Source organism: Lissotriton helveticus, chromosome 6 (genome assembly GCF_964261635.1).
Source record: "Lissotriton helveticus chromosome 6, aLisHel1.1, whole genome shotgun sequence".
NCBI lineage: Eukaryota > Metazoa > Chordata > Amphibia > Caudata > Salamandridae > Lissotriton > Lissotriton helveticus.
The window spans coordinates 506,769,559-506,792,121 of NC_136067.1; positions in this window are offsets into that span (position 1 = coordinate 506,769,559).

Sequence of the window (22,563 nt, forward strand, 5' to 3'; positions counted from 1 at the left end):
GGTGGATGCCAAATCAAAGTGGATTGAGGGGGCTTTTATAATGTGTGTAAATACTAAGGGTACCATTGTGGTGTTGGGAGACATTTTCAAGAAAGGAGGTATACCTTTAGTGTTGATAACTGATAATGGCACTCAACTTACTTCAGGTCAAATGAAAGAGTTTCTGTTCAACATAGGAGTGAAGCATGTTTGTACTTCTTTGTACAACCCACAAGGCAAAGGGCAGGTGGAGAGGATAAACCACCTGATTAAGGGGACCATGGAGATGGCCAGTCGTGCAGGGTTAGTTGTTCAAAATGCTGTAAAAGACATGCAGTGGGCACATTGCACGATGTTTAATGCCATCCTGGAAACAACACCGTTTGAGAAGGTATGAGTTCGGCAGCCAGGGAAAAAATTGGTTCCTAATGGATGTGGGAACACAGTAGAAAAAAGCTAAAACGTACTCTACAGGATGGTCAGAGTGGGCACCTAGTCAATGTGGGTGATTGGGTTAACGTCTACATTTCGAGGCTCATACATGAAGATGGTGGTGGATGAAAACTGGGTGAAGTTGTAGAATGGGCAGTCCTGGAATTTGAGGAGAGTTGCTTTGTTCCAGAAGGGAGGGAGTAGTGTAGAGCAGCCAGAAGAGGGATTATAGAGATATTCAGGATGGTTGTCGGTAGAAGATGATGATTTTCAAAGCAAAGCAAGAGGAATTGGGAGAATCTTACATGATGGATGTGATACTAGAGAAACCCACATTTGTGGGGTTGGTCCTTCCATGGAATGAGCAGTGAGATCCTGTAAGCCTCTAGGATGGTTGGGTGACTTATATAGGGGTAAAGTCTTTGTTATGTTTAATGTTGTGGTTCAAGTCACATTTGTAGTATATCGTGCGTCTGCTTTTGTTGTGTGTTCCGTCTTGTGGTTGTGGTAGCTGATGTTTAGGGCTTTGTGTCTGTCATTTGGGAAGGGCATGTGTTATAATATTATTTACATTGCATTCTTCTTTGTTTTTTCCCCTGTGCCCAGCCCTATGATGCTCTCACAGAATGTCATGCTTGTAATGCTTTTGTGACTTCATCTGGTTCTGAATGTGCTAATCTGTGAACACAGAGAGTCGGTTGGTTGCTGGCTTTAGATGGTCACAGGATTTATGTCTGCTAATAAACTTAAAGGATTCCATTACCACCGTTCCAAAAGGGTAGGTTAAGCAAAGCAGTAAACTCTAAATGCCAGGTTATCAGAGAGCAGTAGGATAAGGGGAAAAGCACAACAAATCTTTCTTGCAATGCCCATTTAAATGGAATTAAGCTAATTGTTTCTTGAAGGGTTATTTTTTAAGGTGTTTCTTTAATTAGGTGTAATTTGGTTCAGATCTGAGTCTTGGAGCAAGGGTGTTCCACAATTCAGGGCCCAGGGCACTTGCAGAGTGATGCCGATATGTTTCTCCTGGTTGTAAGGGGCATGTGGCTTATATTTAAGATTAATAGAAATTCAAGATTCCTCATGAAACTGCATTGTTAAGCCAGCACTTTTAATATGCCAGGCTATTAGTGCAGTAGACCTCTTGTATGTATCTAATGGAAGCGAGTAGATTGGTTTCTGAACTGATTTGGCAAAGTCAGATGAATGTAAGTCCAGGTATATCTTAGCTACTTGATCAGAGTTTTTTGCAGTAATCTAAGTATCGGATAACACAACATATTTTAAGCCTAATCAAATGAGTAGTCAATATGAGAGAGAATTCTGTGGAGCATGTTGAGTTGCATGTTGACACTCACCCAAAACAATCCTCATTGCTGGCTTTCTAAGAAGATTGAAATATAGGCTCCATGATATGCCTAGTTCAAGGTGAAAAAAGCATTTCAATATCCTCCCTGTAATAGAGTCTCAGATAAGAATTAAAGATAATTGTTTGTCATCCTCTGTGGGAGTTGTGCGAGGTGTTTTCCAGATGGTAAAGAGTTCAGTATTTGAATGATCTCTTAGAGTATTAACAGCTGGGACAGGCAGCGTATGTAACAGTTAAACAGCAGTGAGAGCTGAGAATCTTGTAGTATACTACATTATGATTTGTGTGAGGATGATCCTGAGTAGTACACTTCTAGAAAACATGTACCACTGTTTCAAACAAGGTAACAGTATGTAATGGTCAATAAAGTTGTAACAAGCAGAGAGATCATGAAGAACCACAAAGGTTTTCTGGCTTTTAAGATATAAAGATAGATCACACTTACGTAGCAGATTACTGTGGAGCAGCACAACAGGGATAAAAGGAAACAAAAAAAAGAGTTCCCCCTAGGAATCGGCCAGAATGGATGCCATTCCCTGCAAGCATTAGAACCCTTACTGGAAGTTGCGAAGTCAGCTTCTATTGTCCAACACATACTTCTAGTTATGTTATGTTATGTTATAATACACTTATAATGCGCACAGATACTCAATAGTGTCCGGAGATCTGCCGGGGACGTAGAAGATGAAGCGCTTTCTAAGATACATCGGCCCTAATCCATACTAGGCTCTGTGGACCAGAGTGAGGGCTTTAAATTGTACTCTGTGGGCCACTGAGAGCCAATGGAGATCCGGCAGATGCTGTCTAACGCTTGACCTTCCAGGGAAGTTCAACAGAAGTCTGACAGCTGCATTCTGTATTGTTTGCAATTTTTTGAACAGGTAGCCAGGAATGCCAATTTACAGAGCATTCGCATAGCCAATATGTGACAAGATAAGAGCATGGGCCACCATTTCTTTGGCTAGCCTAGGGAGCAGGGGAAAACATTTTCTGAGTGCCTAAAGAGTACTAAAGCAAGACCCTGCAAGCTTCTTGATATGCACGGAGAACCTAAGGTCCTCCCCAAACCAGACGCCCAAGTTCTTAACAGGGTTGCCCACTGAGTCTGGCCGAGGGTGGTCTAAGGGCCACAGAGTCTCCGTAAAGGAAGGAAGGAAGGATCCATTCAGAAGGACCTCCGATTTGTCCTTGTTGCACTTTAGTTGTGCTCATTTAAAAACATTAGAGAGACATTTCTGAGCTGTTTAGTAGTTGATCTCTTACTAGTGGTATGGCGCCATAACATTGACTCTAAAATATTGTCTGACCATATTATTACAGTTCAATAAATAGTAAATATAGAACAATAGAGAAAAATAGTGAGCAATAATATTAAAAGGTAACTATATTTTGTTTAGATTTAAATATAGGTGCACATGAAGATGCTAGTGGGTTAGGCCATCAGTGGCGGTCCCACCAACCCACTGCCCTTCGGGCCAACTGCTTCATTATGACTGTCTAGGAACGGACTATCGCCTCTGACAGGATCTACTGATCTTGACGGGGTGGTGGTCAAAATCGTGATCCTGAATGGAGGCGATGCCTGCTCAGGCACCGCCAACAGGATCACGTTGTCCCTTTCCAACTGCCTGCTCATGTCTGACCCACAATCATGGAAAGGCAGCCAGAAAGGGACTTTGAAGGCCCCAAGCAGGGCCCTCATCTCCCATAAGCTACTGCTAAGTGGCCAAGGGAGACATGGTGCCCCCCAAACATCCATGCACTGTGTGTCAGGCACTACAGTGTGCCTGGCACACAGTGCAAGGATGTTTGGGAAATACCTTTTTCTACTGAGGCTTGTGTTGCTGCCCATTTCTAGGCAACTGCACAAGCTGCAGATGAAAAAGGCAGTTTCCAACTGCCTACACTGTGGTCTGATCAAAATATGGCGGGTGGGACTGACGACTCCATGTCGGACAGTTTCAATCCTGCTTAAATGCCATAGTGATTAGCCCCATAACTTTTAGAATAATATTACGGTTAATTGGATTATGTATTTATTCTGTAATTATTTTATTATTGTCATTATGTTTAATTATTTTCAAATATGATTATAGTAATGCTGGCTGCTGGATTAATGGAGGGATTAGATGGGTAGCAAAATATTATTATTGTTCATTGATAAATACGTTTTGTACACATTTTATTAATCCATTAAAATGCTGATGATTTCCTAATTAATTTCATTTTGATGGAAATATATTTATTGAGGGTGGACAGCATTTAAATTTAATTATATATATTGTTTTATTATATCAATAATTATGTAATTTTTTTATTGATAGTTTTTATTCAAATGTTTATTTTTAACCTGTTTCATTATTGTTTAGTTTAGGATTATTGGGTTGGTCAATTATAGTAATTGGCTAATAGCTTAATAAATAATTTAAATTTGATATTTACTTTGTGTGCATTCAATTTCATATACATGTTTTATCTATTTTATTTCTAGATAGATAGCTAAGGGTGGAATAGTCAGATAGTATTTAAATACAATATGTAATGTGTAATATTAGTTGATTATTAATCATGTTAACTTTTAATTTGTATTTTTTTATTTTCTATGATCAATTATATTTAAGTTGTTTAAATATTCTTTTGTTTTTTTGTTGATAGATTAATATTCAGAATACATAATAAATTATATTACATAATGTAAAACATTATATGTAGTAACTTGTCTTTAGTGGTTGAGTAACTACTTTTACATTATTTCAACCATCTTTCTTCATATTGCATTTTCCACAATGTTAGTTGTGAATGGAAATAAATAGTACATCTAACCATTACCAAATATTTGAACTGTTTCCAATATGTGTTGGGCCTGGAAGAAATATAATGACCCAACCTGCAAACTCCCTCAAAGATATTATCTTTCCTTGATGTTTGTTTTGGAATAGAAAATATGCCCCCATAAATAAATGCCCTCTCCCCAGTGTTCATTAGACTGGAATAAAAAAAAATCTGATCCTTCAAGATTGTTTTTTTCTAACTTGCCCTCATTCATAAATAAGTAATTGTCTTTTAGAGAGTACGGGTTCTTTAACGGTTCCTTTAGAGGGAGGTTTCAACTTCAGCTGTTACCTTACCACCTCCAAGGTTCCTAAAAGGGCCAACATGAACCCACCTAGGCAAGAAAGAGAGGAGGAGCGTAGCAGCCTTCCCAAGGATTAACCTATTTGCCATAAGCTTCCTTATTTCATAAACATTGGACCTGTTTTAAGGGATTATATTATGTAACCGGTGGTCCACTCCTCCCAAGCCACCCAAAATCTGTTTTTTGTCAAAGACAACCATGATCCAGGTTATTGGCTCTATGCAAGTATATACACTTTACCCAATGTTTGTTGGACTAGAGTTAGAATAATGAAAAATCCCCATCTGACTTCTTTAAATATATGCACTTTCCCCAATGCATGTTAGGCTAGTTTTAGCAAATCAAATCTAACTCACATAAATATGTGCTGTTTGCCGATTTTCATTAGACTAGAGTTAGAGAATGAAATCTAATCCTTGAAGTACATCTCCAATGTTCGTTGGACTGGATTTAGAGTAGTAACTTTTATTAGGCAAGGGGAGATTAAGTGATTTGCCCAGAATCACAGGATGTTGAGCGTACCTGCCGATATTTGAACCCAGTTCCCAATTGCAAAGCTGCCCTTAAAAGACAAAATGTTACCATTACAAATGTATGCAGTTTCCTGAATGTTACTTGGGCTGGACTTAGAACATTAAATCTGATCTGCCCCCCCCCCCAAAATATTTGCCAATTTGTCAATTTTAGTCGAATTTAGGTGAACTATCTCCCCTTCATAAAAGCATGTTATCCAATATTTTAGAATTTGAGTTAGAATGGTAAATATATCCTCCTCCAAATATATATGAACGTTGTCCAGTAATTGTTTGATTGTAGTAAAAATATAAAATCTGTCTCCCCAAATATATAATTACTTTCCCTTATGTTAGTCGGGCTGGATATAAAATAGTAAATCTGACCACTCTAAATATATGCACTTTCTCCATTTTTGGGAATGGAGTTAGAATTGTAAACCTGGTCACACTAAATATATAGCGATACAAAAGGGGGTACAAAAGGGGATGATGGACGGAGCGTTTGAGCAAGTCTGTTAGTGGTAGCGCCAAGAAACCGCTGGTGTATGCGCGCTTTTACAAATAATTTTAAACTATTTTAAACTCAAACTCAATCCATCACCATTCTTTAGCTCACTCGGCCACCCCAGTTCAGACATGGCTATATGCAAATCAGTCTGACCCTGTGCCTCATGGGAACAGTCCAGCCCGAACTGCCAAGCCATGTCTTCCCTGGACCGGAAACAAGCATCCTGGGACTGGTTTTGGATTCATAATCCTCATCAGCCAGGCTATCTTGAATCCAGTGGCCAAGTGAGCAAGGGACTCACGTCTGAGCATACCCTGCCACACTTAGGGCGAACAAAGCGATACAAAAGGGGATGATGAACGGAGCGTTTGGGCTAAAGAATGGTGATGGATTAAACCCAGATCAGTTGACTGGGGGTGAGTGTTTAATTTGCTCAAACGCTCCGTCCATCATCCCCTTTTGTATCGCTTTGTTTGCCCTAAGTGTGGCAGGGTGCTGCTCAGACGTGAGTCCCTTGCTCACTTGGCCACTGGATTCAAGATAGCCTGGCTGATGAGGATTATGAATCCGAAACCGGTCCCAGGACGCTTGTTTCCGGTCCATGGAAGACATGGCTTGGCAGTTCGGGCTGGACTGTTCCCATGAGGCACAGCGTCAGACTGATTTGCATATAGCCATGTCTGAAATGGGGTGGCTGAGTGGGCTAAAGAATGGTGATGGATTAAACCCAGATCAGTTGACTGGGGGTGAGTGTTTGATTTGCTCAAACGCTCCGTCCATCATCCCCTTTTGTATCGCTTTGTTCGCCCTAAGTGTGGCAGGGTATGCTCAGACGTGAGTCCCTTGCTCACTTGGCCACTGGATTCAAGATAGCCTGGCTGATGAGGATTATGAATCCGAAACCGGTCCCAGGATGCTTGTTTCCGGTCCAGGGAAGACATGGCTTGGCAGTTCGGGCTGGACTGTTCCCATGAGGCACAGGGTCAGACTGATTTGCATATAGCCATGTCTGAAATGGGGTGGCTGAGTGGGCTAAAGAATGGTGATGGATTAAACCCAGATCAGTTGACTGGGGGTGAGTGTTTGATTTGCTCAAACGCTCCGTCCATCATCCCCTTTTGTATCGCTTTGTTCGCCCTAAGTGTGGCAGGGTATGCTCAGACGTGAGTCCCTTGCTCACTTGGCCACTGGATTCAAGATAGCCTGGCTGATGAGGATTATGAATCCGAAACCGGTCCCAGGATGCTTGTTTCCGGTCCAGGGAAGACATGGCTTGGCAGTTCGGGCTGGACTGTTCCCATGAGGCACAGGGTCAGACTGATTTGCATATAGCCATGTCTGAAATGGGGTGGCTGAGTGGGCTAAAGAATGGTGATGGATTAAACCCAGATCAGTTGACTGGGGGTGAGTGTTTGATTTGCTCAAACGCTCCGTCCATCATCCCCTTTTGTATCACACTAAATATATACTCACGTTCTACAATGTTTAGAGGATTTGAGTTACAATAGTAAGGTGGACTCCCACTGCAATTTCCTAATGTTGCTTGGAATGTTAGAGTACTAAATATGACCCACTCCCTCCCCTATCCAAATATATGCATTTTTCCCAATGGTTGTTGGGTGGTAGATAGAATACTAACTTTTCAAATATATGAAGTTCCCTAGTGATATTCAACTGGAGTTAGAAGAGTAAATCCACACCCTAAATATATGGTCTTTCTCCATAGTTGCATTCGAGCTAGAGTTGTAATTCTGCCCCAACCCCTTAATTTATGTACAGTCCTTAATGTTTGTTGTATTAGAGATATAGTTGTCCACTTTCATTTTGCACTGTATTTATTAATTTATTAAATGTATTTCTAATGTATTTGTTGTTTTTAAAATAGTAGCTATTTTTAAAATATAATAAATATGTAATATTTATTAATTTGTGTTACCTTCTTTAGCTATAAAATGTTTTAATGATTTAAAAATATGTTAATCATTTTAATTATTCTTATTACTAATGCTCCTACGATATAATTTCTAAAGACATTAATAATGCTATATTGGTTTTAATTTCAAAATGATTCATATTTGTATAAAAAATAATGCAATGTATATATTAGGAGTGAACTTATTTCTAATACTAAATCATTAATTTATTGATAAACCCTTTTGACAGGTAGAAAACTCAATTTTGAACATTAGTAAGTTACCCCTAGGTAAACTTTGTAGCCCACAGCATTGAGGGCATATCATTTAAAAGTTGGACAAAATATTGATTCCATATCCATTCAGTGACAAGGCCCTAAAAGCAATTTTTCACTGTAGCAGACCTAGCTGTCCTATGTAGAAAACCAGAGTACAGATTAAAATCATGATACTGTATCTCAGGAATGGTACGAGTTAGAAAATAATTAACCAAAAAATTATATTTGATGGTGAAGTTGGATTTTTGATGAATATCAAGGGAAGTATTTTTTAGGAATGTTATCTTTTCTCTGACTGAGCTTCATAGAGGCTAATTAGCATTAGTTCTCCAGCAGTAGCCCAGTCATTGATTTGCCTTCAATAGGTGTGAAAAAGATGTGAAATACCTCCCAGGAGCAGAAAATAGGCTGATCTGAATGATCAGAGATGACTCTCCTACACTCCACAGAAATTGCAGGTTGGAAGCTGCGGGCCTCCTTTTGACAGCTCAGGTCTGTTGAACCAAACCACATGCATCACTTGGAGAACACTTGAAAGGAAGGCAGAGAGCAGGATGCCAAGACAACTCTAGTATATCAATAGTCGTGTTGCTGACGGAGGCTGCTTTTGTCCTACCAGACTTGTATCTCTGGTTTTGTTGCAGGTACAGCGCCTGCCTTAAATGGGATTTAGTGGTAGATGTGAAAGGACACCAGGATTACCATAGTATAGTCCTTATGCACCCCCCTGCCCTCAAAGCCCAAATTTAGTGTGGCCAAAGACTTTCACCAGCTTGAAAAGTTTCTGATGCATGATATTTTGGGAGGCACTACTGTAAAAGTAGGTAGGTGAGGGCCTGGGACCTTTAACCCAATTGTTAAGTAGGGGCCGCGAGTCACCCCCACATACAAGCTCATGCCAGGAATAAACATAGCATTTCCATGCACACACTGCAGAACACCTTTTAGACCAGCAAAACATCACAAGAGGAATGCACCTGCTGTCTGTGACCTGAGAGGAGCCCTGAAGGACTGAACTTGCTCCCACATGTATCCAGGTCAAAGAAGTGGAATCCTAATTCAGAAGGTGACATTTTTGATAGGGACAAACCTAGCTGGTGTATCCTACCCACACTTCAGAAGTGTTGGTATCACTTTGTTTATTAAATGTTACTATATTTTTTTTATTCCCTTTGGAATTTTAATTGTTTAGCATTTTGAAGTTATTGTTATTTTGGTACTGCATAAATAGTTTCAACGTTACCCCAAGTTAAGCTCTGTGCCAAAGCTATCAAAGGGTTGAGGTCAAGTAAATTTAGTGGATTTGAGGGTTCAACTTGACAAGGATCCTGATTATTCCTTGAGCTGGGTAGTCACCCACCCCCAAATAAGATTATCATTTTTACAGTCACTGGTCAGAAATGAGTAGTTAGGATGTCAACTTAATCCGCAGCATCAAATAGTGTAAAGGCTAGAATGATGGTATTAGATTTAGCATGACTTCCTCTAACAAATACAATTGTACCCATGCAGAGGCCTCATGACTGTCTCTGGATTCTATTCGACTGAGGAAAAGGAAAGTCCATACACCCCACTGGCACCATCATAAACAGGGGCAGTGAAGGCTGAGCCTTATTCATGCTGAATGTGATGGAGCAACTCCTCAACCTAAATTATTCTTTTCATTCTCCTTGGGCTGTGTGGCTCCTGAGCTCCTTGAGGTGCCTTTGTGACAGTCATTCAGTCATTTGGGACATGCAAACTTTCCACTTTAATTGGCGTAGTCCTAATGGCTTACCTGTTGAATGCGCAGCATGAGTCTAATGGTATTGCTCTACACATGAATATCAAATCACTAGAAGTCTATATGACAAAGACGAAATGTATGATCATCAACCTGCAAAAAAGGTTTCATTGACAAATCATGATTAATTAGATAAAATGGACTTTGAATAATCTAATCTATAGTTTATGAATGCTCCTCAAAGAACAATTAACGAAAGGGAGTCTAAATAGCTGTGTGCACTGCCCCTCTTTTTTCATGGACTGGTGTTTACACACCTACACCAGAAGGAAGTGATTGAAGTCAGTGCTTCTGAATCATCAGATATATGGTTGTACTAGATACCACATATCTAGTTGTCACTAGGTATGTTCCCAATTCAGTAGCGGTCGGCTGTAGGAGTTACTGCAGGGCGGTGACGTGGGCAGGGGGAGGGGCAGGGTGGGGGGTAGTAATGTATGGATTACGGAGTTTTACAGGTAAGTAAAAATTTAAATAAATAAAATGAATTTCATTGCGCGCACTGCATCACCAAATGTGAAATTTTAGAAACAGAAGAATTCCGGCAACTTTAGAAGAACACATGTTGCTGTATTTTGCTAAGGTTGCAGCTTGGATTAAGAATGTTTATGTATCCCTAAATAGATGGAATTACAGTAGTTGATCCTTGAATGGATAAGAGCAACCACAACCATCTGTTGCAGGTCAGTGGGAATAAAAGGAAAACCTTTTTAAGCAGCTTCATTGTATCAAAGCAGGAAGAGGTTTTACGGTTAATCAACTCCAAAAAAGTCAGTTGTTCCTCAAAAATTATACTTAGGTTTTTACCTTTTGGACAGGAACAGGTAGTGTTTTCTCTGTATTTCGTTTTTAAAAAATGATCCCGCTTCCAAACAGAGGACTGGGTTAAGCATTGATTAAGGTCATAGGCAACTTCACCATCCTTTGTGGAAATAGATACAATAATTTGTGTATCGTTGGTGTAAGATATAGCAGAGAGGCTGAATGATTGTATAAGTTCCACCGAAGGGTAATATAAATGTTGCAAAGTGTGGTGGACAGGGAGGACCCCTGTGGTACCCCAAAAGGAAGAGAGAAGGAGTTGGATTTAAAGCTGCCCATCTCCACTGTTTGAACTCTATTAGGTAGGATGGAACTGAGAAGTGGGAGCATCGTGCTCTCTAACCCAGACCCTCTCATGCAGGTTGACAAGCACCACATGGTTCACTGTTTCAAATGCAGCTGAGAGGTCCAGAAGAATCAGCCCAGCACCCTCACCCTTCTCCACAAGCCGTGGATATCCTCTGTGGATGCCACAAGGGCTGATTCAGTACAGTGTTTAGGCCTGAAGCCATGTTGCCAGGGGTTAAATATCATATTGGAGTCCAATAAGCCGTAAGATATTCGTTCAATGCCTTTTCCAAGAATTTGACAGGGAAAGGCAGACTTGAGATGGGACAGCAGTTCTTAATAACCGTCAAATCTAGTGTAGGTTTTTTATAAAAAAAAGGAGAACTGCCTCTAGAATACAATTCAGTAGTTTAGTCAGTTGCATTTAGATCAAACAAGAGAACAGGTGGACAAGGGTCAGAATGTGACCTAGATTTGGCAGTTACCATCGGATTAGTAACCCCGTAAGAGGGGAACATTTGCACAGACCACCTAGCAATATCGAGTTATCTAGTATAGGCTGAAATAGTTTTTGTGAATCAATATGTAATGAGCCAACTATAGATCCAGAGTAGCTGGAAATGTTATTTGCTGCGAAATCATCCCCGAAGGTAGGACCTAGGTAGACCATACGGCAGACTAAGTAAATGGAAAGACAGGTAGATTTAAGTTGAGCATGTTTTTCATTACTGTGAGGCATACTCCTATCATTGGGTAGAATCGGGAATTCCTTAATATAATAAACTGTAATTCTTGATCAGAAAGGATTATCTGCATCACGTTTTATATCTTTTATATGGTAATGATAAATCCTCTTTAATGGTATGGTTGGATTTAACATTACTATTTTAGAAATGCCACTTTTTAAAAGTGGGCATTTCTCTGCTCCTATATGCCTGGGATGGGGGGCAGCTATACTTACATTCCCTCTGGAGAGTGACAAACACAGAAAGGGTGGGTGTGACAAGGACCTCATCTGCATTCATCTGTATTCCGATAGCTCTTCCTGGGCAGGAAGAGAGGGAGGAGCTGACACTTACACCTGAATAGGTAGCGCCCTGTTTCCCAAACAAAGGGCTGATTGCAAACCCTCCTGAAAGTTTGGAGCAGGGCTGGGTAGAAAGGGTGGACCTTTGCACTTGAAGGGCCTGCTTTGAAGTCACACCCACATCAAAGGCACAACTGGATTTACGTACTCTGCCAGGAGTAAAGACTGCTGTGCTACATGGATTGACACTCTGCTTGACTGATGCGCTGTAGGAACTACATTTCTGATTTGCTGTGCTGCCCTTCTGCCTGCTGATCTCTGCCTTGCTAAGGAGAAATACTGGACCCATCTCACTTGAACCCAGAGTGACTCCAGGGGCTCGATGGTTTGCTCCCTGTTCTGAAGTCTCAGGGCGATCAAAGACCTCCTTTAACCATGTGAGTCCTGCCCTGCCAAGTGGTGCCTATCTAAACCTGGGCCCTTGAAAGATGACTTCTGAAGTGCAGAGCCATCAAAAATTGATGCAGTGACGACTTTGCGCCAATCGGAACTGACACATTTTGCATGATGAGTCAGAATTGGCATTTAGGAAAGCATTGACAACCAGGCTCTTTAGCCTCCTGTAGTTTTTCCTGTAGTTTTTCCCCCTTTTTACTCACTTGTATTTGCATTTAGCGTCGAGACACCTCAGTCAGAGGTAGCTGTGCACTCTATAAATGTAATGTACTTACTTTTTAGTTACACATTGCCCTTCGACACAGGAGCCGATTGATGGCATTGCTTCGACGGACTGCACGGCTTGATGACAATGGATAGCGTGGCTCAACGACAACATATTGCCCTCATTGTAAAGAGGTTCATCAATTAAGCCTTCATTGACCATGCAGATCAGAATCAACACTTGTCCTGCATCCATTGGATCAACAACAACTTAACCCCTCCTCTGCACCTCTCATTGAGTCTTTGACATCAATGCTTGCTCCTTCCAAGGTACTTTTTTCAGCAGGATCTGCATGAGTCCCTTAGCCGGCCTGTCCTCCATCGATGTTGGCCTGAACTTTGGATTTACCCAGCTCAAGCACAACCTCAAGTAATCATTAAGCACTATTTGCTCCTAAACAGTACTTTTTGATTTATTCTTAAAAAATTCAAAATTACCATTCTACTTATTTGATTTTTGTCATTTTGTAAAATATTATTCTTGTTTTTTTCACACAACATCAAGCAAATAATACAATTTTAATAATACTCAGTAATCATCATAGCAACAGCCCCTCTGGTCAGTTGTCTTACTGCTCATTATCGACATGAGCACGTGGATTATATGCATACATTCTTTAGGCTATCTGTCATTAGACACATACCGTTATAACGTACAACAATCTGCTAGAGGCCAATCCCTTGCTAGTGACCAAGGTGTGCCAGTGCCATTTTAACTGAGGAATATAACAAACGAAAAAGCCGCCCCCTTCCACTCCCTCCCAGCCCACCCACTTTCACGGGTGTGTTCCGAATACTAGCAGTCTATCAATTATAGAGCAACAATTCCCTCAGCACTACTTATCGTAGTAACATTAGTACGGTACGACTTAACCTCCAAACACTCAGTGGGTGCACAGTATGCTTATACTAGGGGATTCCCTACTGCCCTTGTAGTTCAGGGCGGTCCGTGTGTGCATTCAGGACCGATTTTGCATTTGAATCTGCCTCTGGTGCTTGCAGTGACACAACTATGGCCTCCCATGCCCTTGCAGTCTCCAGCGTCTTATCATTATTAGTCCGCTTGGCATGATAAAGCCGAACTGTACTTTCACTCGTTGCCCATTTAATTAATTCTGCTTTCCACCTCTCAAAGCTGGGCCCTTGCCTTGACTTCCAGTGCGCTGTGATGTCTCTTTTAGCCAGTAACAATCCCAGGTCTAAAAACGTACTCCTTACATTCGTTTTGGGTGTATGCGGAAACCAGTGCAGTAAACAATTACCCATGTCAGGTTCTACTCCTCGTTCCGTAACTTCACAGAGCAGTTCAACTACCTTCTCCCAGTATGTTCCCAGTTGTGGACAACCCCACATCATATGATGAAACTCCCCTCCCTCTAGAGTACAACATGGACACTGGGCAGTGCCTATTTTAAATTACTTATTAATCTTAGCAGGAGTAAGGTATGCCCTGTGTAGTATAAAGAAGTGAACCAGCTGGAATCTGGTGTTCCTGGTACTTTTCCATGCTCTCCTGACTAATTGAGCCCATGTCAGGGATCTCCTTGCCTAGATCCACCTCCCATTTCCATTGCAATTCCCTCAGTGGCTCCATTCCCTCACCCATCATGCGCCTGTGTAAATTTGTAATTGCTTTGAAGGTCCCCGCTGCCATCACTACATACTGGCACACCATGGCCGTCCATGGTTCTGGGAGTCCCTCCCTCCAATGACGCTGAATCGCCAAAACCAGGGCAGAATGTAGTAAGTACTCCCCATGAGGGAGGCCATATCTGTCCTGCAGGGTCTGATAGGGCAACAGGACACCATCTTCATACAAATCCCCCAATACTTGTACTCCCAATGTCTCCCACTCGGCCAACACAGTCCAAACCCTCCCTTGTGGGAGGGTGGTACACATACCCAAATGTATCTTCGGGCATAAGGGCGGGCAATTACAGCTCTGCGCTGGTTCCGGTTCCAACACAGCCTCAGCGTCCGCGCCTGATTAGAAAGCATCCCAAGGCACAGCCGATGTGAAGTACTATAAAGGACAATATATGGTGTGGAATCCATCGTCTATCAGGGCCATCTGGGCCCCTAAACTCCAGTGTCACCGCCTGGGTAAGCTACTGCAGTTGAGCTGCCAAATAATATAGCTCAAAGTCTGGTACAGCCAGTCCACCATCGGCCCTCGGACTCATCATCGTATCCAGTGCCACCCGCCGTCTTCCATTCCCCCAAAGAAACCCCCGGAACAACCGGGGGAGCGCTACAATCTTTAATAGGGCCACCTGACCTCCCACCGAAAGTGGCAAAGTACCCCAAAATGTTAAGCTACCCCTAAGCCCTCGTATCGCCCTGCCGCTCTGCCTATATTACCTTCTAACAGGTCATCAGTTGTATTATAGATGTTCGTTTCGAGATAGGGCAAGTATCGAGACTCCCACCGAATACCTTCAACATGGGTGAGGCCAGCATTTGATGGGGTCACCGGAAACAGGCAGGTCTTTGCCCAATTCACCCCAAACCCTGAAACTCTGCCAAATTCCCAAAGAAGGGTCGTCGCTCCATCCAGAGCCACCACCGTATTAACCAGAAATATAAGTAAATCATCGGCCTAGAGAGAAATATACTGCACAGCCCCATGTAAGTCTAGCCGGGATAGTTCTGTCCCAGTCTGGCATGTGCTGCTAATGGCTCAATGGCCAATGCAAATAACAAAGAAGAAAGGAGACACCCCTGTCACGTTCCACGCCCCACTGGGCAAGAGGAAGAAATCATAGTCCCCGTCCAAACCCGACCATCGCCAATATGTAGAGAATGTCGGTCCACTCCACAAAAGCATCCCCAAGACCAATTGTGTGCATAACGTGGAACAGGTATGGCCATTCCAGACTGTCAAACGCCTTTTTTGATATCTACCGATAGGATGGCCGCAGAGGTAGCAAGACGGTAGTCCTCCCCTAATATGTGGATTAGACGTTGCACACTGGTGGCTGTATTCCGGGTCGGGATAAATCCCACTTGATCTGGGTGGATCAGTTGCACCATATATGGGAGGATCCCAGTTGCAAGGAGCCTACTCACAATTTTATAATCGGATGTAGACATGGATAAGGGGCGGTAAGCTGTCTTATCAGAGGGGTTCTTCCCGGGCATCAGCAATGGAATAATGACAGCCTTTTGGGTGGATGCCGGTAATACTCCAACCTTCATTGCCTCTTTAAATACAGGCAACAACTTAGGGGCCAATAAATCAATGTAAGCTGAGCAAAACTCTATGGGCAGCCCATCCGGACCCGGTGTTTTATTAAGTGCCATGTGTTTCATCGCACTCCTAATTTCCCCTAGTGTAATTTCCTGTCCTAGCCGGTCTGCCTGAGTCTTTTCTAGTTGCGGTAGCGCTATATACGCTGAGAAATCCCCTATGGCATTCCCAGAAACCCAAAATTTGCTCTGGTACAACTCGTTATAATAGTCTAAAAACAACCCGTTTATTTATTTATTTAACATTAGTATTGCGCAGAGAATTATCCCCAGGGGCATCTCTTGGCGCAGGCAGCACACTGACAGAACCCTCTTAAATTGTCCCAGCGAGGGACAGCAACGCATCACATCCGGTAGCCTGTTCCAATGGAAGGGGGCAAGGTACGAGAAGGCACGCCCTCCCATTCTGGATTTATTGATCTTGCAAGGGACTAGGAGATTTTGATTGCTAGATCTCAGCTGGCGGCCAAGGACATACGCCCTCACCTTCCTCCTAAGGCATATTGGTCCCAGGCCGTGTCTTGCCTTAAACACCAGTATCAGAAGTTTAAAGATTGCTCTCTTCCTGACGGGAAGAGCTTGCAACAGGGGTCGAGACGGGGAACGCCTAGGCTTATTCAAAGCCATTTTTGCTCCAGTATTTTGCAGTACCTGGAGCCTGGAGAAAAGCTCTTCTCTGGCTCCTACCAAGAGCGCGTTACCGTAGTCCAAAATACTCACAATCAATGCCTGGCTGATAGTCTTTCTTGCATCCAGAGGGATCCAAGGAAACACTTTCTTTAGCATTCTCGGGATCCCAAAACAGGTGCTGGACAATGTCTTTACATGGTCTTCAGAGGATAGTTTGTTATCCAATAAGACTCCCAAGTTCTTACCATGTTTTGTAGGGGAGGGGGGCTCCCCCAATTCCAAGGGCCACCAGTCTGATGTCCATTTTTCCTCCGCGTTTCCAAACAGGAGGATCTCCTTTTTATTGGAGTTGAGCTGGAGGAAATGATCCCCCATCCAGGCCACTATGTTCAACATACAGGTCTTAAACTTGGCTCTAGTGACTGATGGATTCGATTCGAATGGGATTATCACCTGTGTGTCATCTGCATACGAAATTGTCTCAAAGCCGCAAAATCTCATAAAGGCAGACAGCGGGGCCACATATATGTTGTACAAAGTAGGGCTTAGGGTGGAGCCCTGGGGTACCCCCTTGTCAAGTGGAGAAGTTCCTGACATAAATGAGTCTAATTTGACCCGTTGAGATCTATTTGACAGAAAACTTTGTAGCCATGTCAGTGCCTGGCCTTCGACACCAATCTACTTCAATCTGCAAAGCAGGATGTTATGAGAGATGGTGTTGAAGGCTGCTGACAAATCAAGAAGCACCAGGATCATGGGAGTCTCTCTTCATCTAGGGACATCCTTATACTGTCCGTAACTTCCATCAGGGCCGCCTCCGTACTATGTCCTGCTCAGAATCTCGATTGGGCAGGGTCTAGCAATTGGTTCTGCTCCAGATAGATTGTCAATTGCTGATTGATCATCTTTTCCATGACTTTCGAGCAGCATGGTAGAAGAGAAATAGGCCTGTAGTTTTTCATATCTGATGGATCGGCTGATGTTTTCTTCAGGAGAGGCTTGTTCAATGCATGCTTCCACTTGTCTGGGAAGATAGCCGTGTCCAAAGAGATATAACAGACTTCAGTAAGCAAGGGAGCTAAGATGGAGGACAGTACTGCCATGATGAAAGGAGGAGCGCAATCTGACTCTGCACCTGATTTAGTAGGTGCAAGTGCCGCCCTTACTTGCACTGTAGTAATGGTAGAAAAGGAGTCAAGCGTGGGTAAGGAGGGCTTTCTGATCTTCGGGTTAGGAGCCCTTGAGGCCTTGCCTCCTCCCAGAGAGTTATGGATGTTACTTATCTTTTCTCTGAAGTAGGTGGCCAGATTCTCACATAGATCTTGCGTGTAGGGGACTGATGTGCTACTCACAGTGGGATTGGTGAATTATTTTAATATCTTAAACAGTTCCTGTGACGAATTGTTTGCCTCCCTTATCCGTTCGCTCAAATGTTCCCTTCCGGCTGATTTGCAGTGGCCTAGGTAGACTCTGTATGCCTCCTTATAAGCCAGCTTATGCTCGGGACATTTGGTTCTCCTCTATTTTCTTTCCTGGCCCCTGCATCGGCCCCTCTCCTCTTTAAGTTGTTCCGCATACCCGGGCTTCAGCAATGGAATAATGAAAACCTTTTAGGTGGATGCCGGTAATACTCCAACCTTCCTTGCCTCTTTAAGAACAGCCAACAACTTAGGGGCCAATAAATCAATGTAAGCTGGGTAAAACTCTATGGGCAGCCCGTCCGGACCTGGCGTTTTATTACGTGACATGTGTTTAATCGCACTCCTAATTTTCCCTAGTGTAATTTCCTCTCCTACCAGGTCTGCCTGCGTCTTTTCTAGTTGCGGTAGCGCTATGTCAGCTAAGAAATCCCCTATGGCATCCCCAGTAACACACAATTTCCTCTGCTACAACTCATTATAATAGTCAAAAACCAACCCGTTTATCCCCTGTTAGGTATACACCAGATGTCCCGTTGGAGAGGTCAAGTTTAGTATGGGTGTACCTTGAGGGGCCGGGTTGGCCAACCATGCCAGCAGTGTGTTTGCTTTGTCTTGTTCAGTGTGGCCTCTCGCCAAGTATTTCTTGTGGTTGAAACAACGTAACCTCTCTATTTGAACAGCCACTGCCTCTCTAGTGTCCGAGACCTACCCCTGTTCATCTGGGTTCTCAGGGAGGGCCCTTTCAGCCGTTCGCAAGCGTTGCTCTGCCGCATCTACATCCAGCAATAGTGTCTTCCATACTCCCACCATTGTAGTGCTACACAGTCCCCTTACCACCACTTTAAAAGCATCCCATTCCATGGCCGTCATCGATGCCGTACCCTCATTTTCAAGAAAGTGATTCTTGTCCCGACCTCTTCGCGGAAGACTGGGTTTTCCAACTCCTCGGGTCGCAACCTCCAGGCCGTAATCGCAGGTCTCTCTGGGGCCCATTGAATCCTCAACAATAACGGGTTATGATCCGAGAGTGTTCTTGTGAGATATTCACTGTGACCCACCTTGGTATGTATGTCTGGGGTGCATAATATCGCATCCAACCACACATGCAATTGGAGCAGCGCAGAGAAAAAAGAATATTCTCGCTTCCACGTGTGCTGCGCGCACCACGTGTCTATTAGCCCCCATCTACTCAGCCAGTCCCATCTGACTTTGGAAATTCTATGTATGGGCGCTTCAGGCAATGGGGGATGAGATCTATTCATGTTGGTGTCAGTAATAGAATTGAAATTGCTGCTCATAATTACCGGGCCAGTCAAATATGGTGCTAACCTCCCTGACAGGTAGGTAAAAAAGGCTGCCTGGTCCACATTGGGTGCATACACACTACATAACGAAACATCTTTACCATTAAAGCGACCCACAACTACCACAAATCTCCCTTCTGGGTACACTAAATGCTGCATCGGCTGAAAGGTGACCCCTGCTTTAACCCATATCAGCGCTCCCCTGGCAAAAGCTGAGTATGTTGTGTAAAAAAGTTGCCCTCTCCATCTACGCTGCAGCGCTAAGTCTTCAGCACGACTAATATGTGTTTCCTGGAGGAAAGCAATTTGGGCCCCCCTGCGCACCAAGTAAGCATGCACCCCATGGCGTCTCAGCATTGTATGTAACCCCTGTACATTCCGTGTGATGTATTTTAATTCAGATAACGTCCCCATATTGCAATTGAGGTCCCATAAGTGACTGCTCACTCCCTTTGGACACACCAGTGGTCCCAACTTCCCCAAAATGAACCCAAAAAACACCCCAACATCCACAACCCAGAACAGGCCCTAAAACTCTAATTCCCATCCAAACTAATAGGCTGACTTTCCCTCTGGTAGCTACCGAGGAACAAGAACTGAAAAAGGTAGGGGAGATGACTAAGAGCCGAGAGAACACAACTACAGTGCCATTACTATCTGGCGCCATACCCCCAGTGATAATTAAGCCCCAACATCCCGTGGGGCATTCCGCTCTGAGGGGGCCGCATATTCTAGCCCTCAAATTTTCTCCCCTTTTTTAAAAAAAATCAGCCAGTCCTTGATATCATTACATACCAATTGCAAGATTAAACCTATGGAGAAAGGGGAACAAGCAGGGGACGGTCCCTCCTACAAACTCTTGTGGTAAAGTCTCACAATATTAAGCATCGACGATCTCATCTGCTGTCCCAGGTGTAACATGTGGCAGCTGAACACTTTTGCCTGGTGGTAGTGAGAGAATCCGAAAAGGGGGACATAGGGTGTGGGGAACCTAAAATGATTGTCGCATTAGGCGCCAGGCATCCTGAGAGCAAAACAAAGGCTAACCACAGACTACACCCAGTCAGGTGGCCTAGGACAGGCTGCAGGCTGCAGCCTGCAGGCACCAAATATCTAGGGCCAGAAAATGGCAACTTTCTACAAGTTCACTGTGGTTAAACCTGCAGCACACCCTTTTTCTTTTGAATAAACAAACTTTATGTCTCCTTTTCAATTTTAGCGTGCAAAACTCCATTATGCTCCGTCCCAAACAAAGCACCTGGTATAAACATCCTTGAAAGTGGCGCGGCCTGTCCGTGTCACGAAGGAGTTGCACAGCTTTTTGTGCACATATGCAAACAGTATTCACGCGTACTCTATATTTTTTCAAATTCATCCAAATTTATTCCAAAATTTAATCAGTTTTTCACCATCACGTCAAAGACAACGTTTCTGCGCTTTATGCATCTTTATACTCTGAGAATGCCCATCCAGGCTTATTCACAGGCAATAGCTTGAAACTTCACAATTCCAGAACATTCTACCCAATGCATTTCGGTCCACTCGACCTTCTTCGGGGGTATCTATAACGTTAAGAACATATTTCAGTAAACAATGCAAATGCGTGATAATTTTACAATGAATGTTAAACATTTATCTAACCCAAACACCCCTGTAACCAAAAACGTGTGACTACAATCATGTGTTTGACTCTTAAACACGCTGTTCTTGACCCCATCCTGCAGTCTTTAAGCTCCCCATTGAAACTGCCCCAGTTCTCATAATACACAATTAAATGTGCCCTCCTTGTTAACATCATGCTCGAGAGCCTTACTGCAAAGAAAAAAACTACTGAGACCATAATGTGAAATCAAATCTAGATAAATGTTTAACATTCATTGTAAAATTATCACGCATTTGCATTGTTTACTGAAATATGTTCTTAACGGTATAGATACCCCCGAAGAAGGTCGAGTGGACCGAAATGCATTGGGTAGAATGTTCTGGAATTGTGAAGTTTCAAGCTATTGCCTGTGAATAAGCCTGGATGGGCATTCTCAGAGTATAAAGATGCATAAAGCGCAGAAACGTTGTCTTTGACGTGATGGTGAAAAACTGATTACATTTTGGAATAAATTTGGATGAATTTGAAAAAATATAGAGTACGCGTGAATACTGTTTGCATATGTGCACAAAAAGCTGTGCAACTCCTTCGTGACACGGACAGGCCGCGCCACTTTCAAGGAACTTTCTACAAGTGACATTTCCAAAATTGCAATTTAAAATCCGACCTTATGGTGACATATGAAATAAAAGTGGAGTTTAAGGCTAGGTACAGGGTTATTTTGTCAAATGCAAATTCAATTGGCAGTTTAAAACTGCATTCAGGCTGCAATGGCAGGCCTTGGACATGTTTTAAGGGGCTACTTAAGTGGCTGGTGCAATAAGTGCTGCAGGCCCACTAGTAGCTTTTCATTTACAGGCCCTGTGTATATGGTATATCACACTACAAGGGACGCATAAGTAAATTAAATGGGGTAATCCAATGTTATCATGTTTTAGGGAGTTACAACAAATAGTTTAGCACTGTTTAGCAGTGGTAAAGTGCACAGAATCCTAGGCCCTACAAAAACGAATTTCAGCAAAAACTGGAGGGCAAAGACAAAATGTTTGGGGGAAGACCACCCAGCCGGCTGACTGGTCTAACAGTGTTGCATTGTTATTTACGTTTTTTACCTGAAGGTTAGTATAATAAGCTGATTTGAAGTATTTATGACCTTTTATTTACTTGTTTTAAACTTTTGGGGAACTGATTTTGTTGGAGTGATTGGTCTAAATACATGAAATGAACATGCCTCCTTGTTGCTGCCATTGAGTGTCTCAGGCAGAAAGCTAGGCCTTAGTTCTCTCTGGAGGACAAGCAGTACGGCTATTCCTCAGGCTTTGTGGAGGTAGGAAGAATTGCACTACGTATAGGTACCCATCGAGGTTCATGTGGTCTTCTCTCCTGCACTGATTTACAGTCCTCCTTGCTGTTGAATCGTCATCTTGAACGAAGTACTGGCTGAGTGGGCATGTACTTTTTATTACCTTATAATTCAACATTGGACTGCCAGAGCCAATCATAGGGGATACACTTTTCGAAAACCCCCGAAGGCTCCTCCAGTAGTTGAGATGCGTATTTCTAATCTCGAATTCATGAGCTATTAC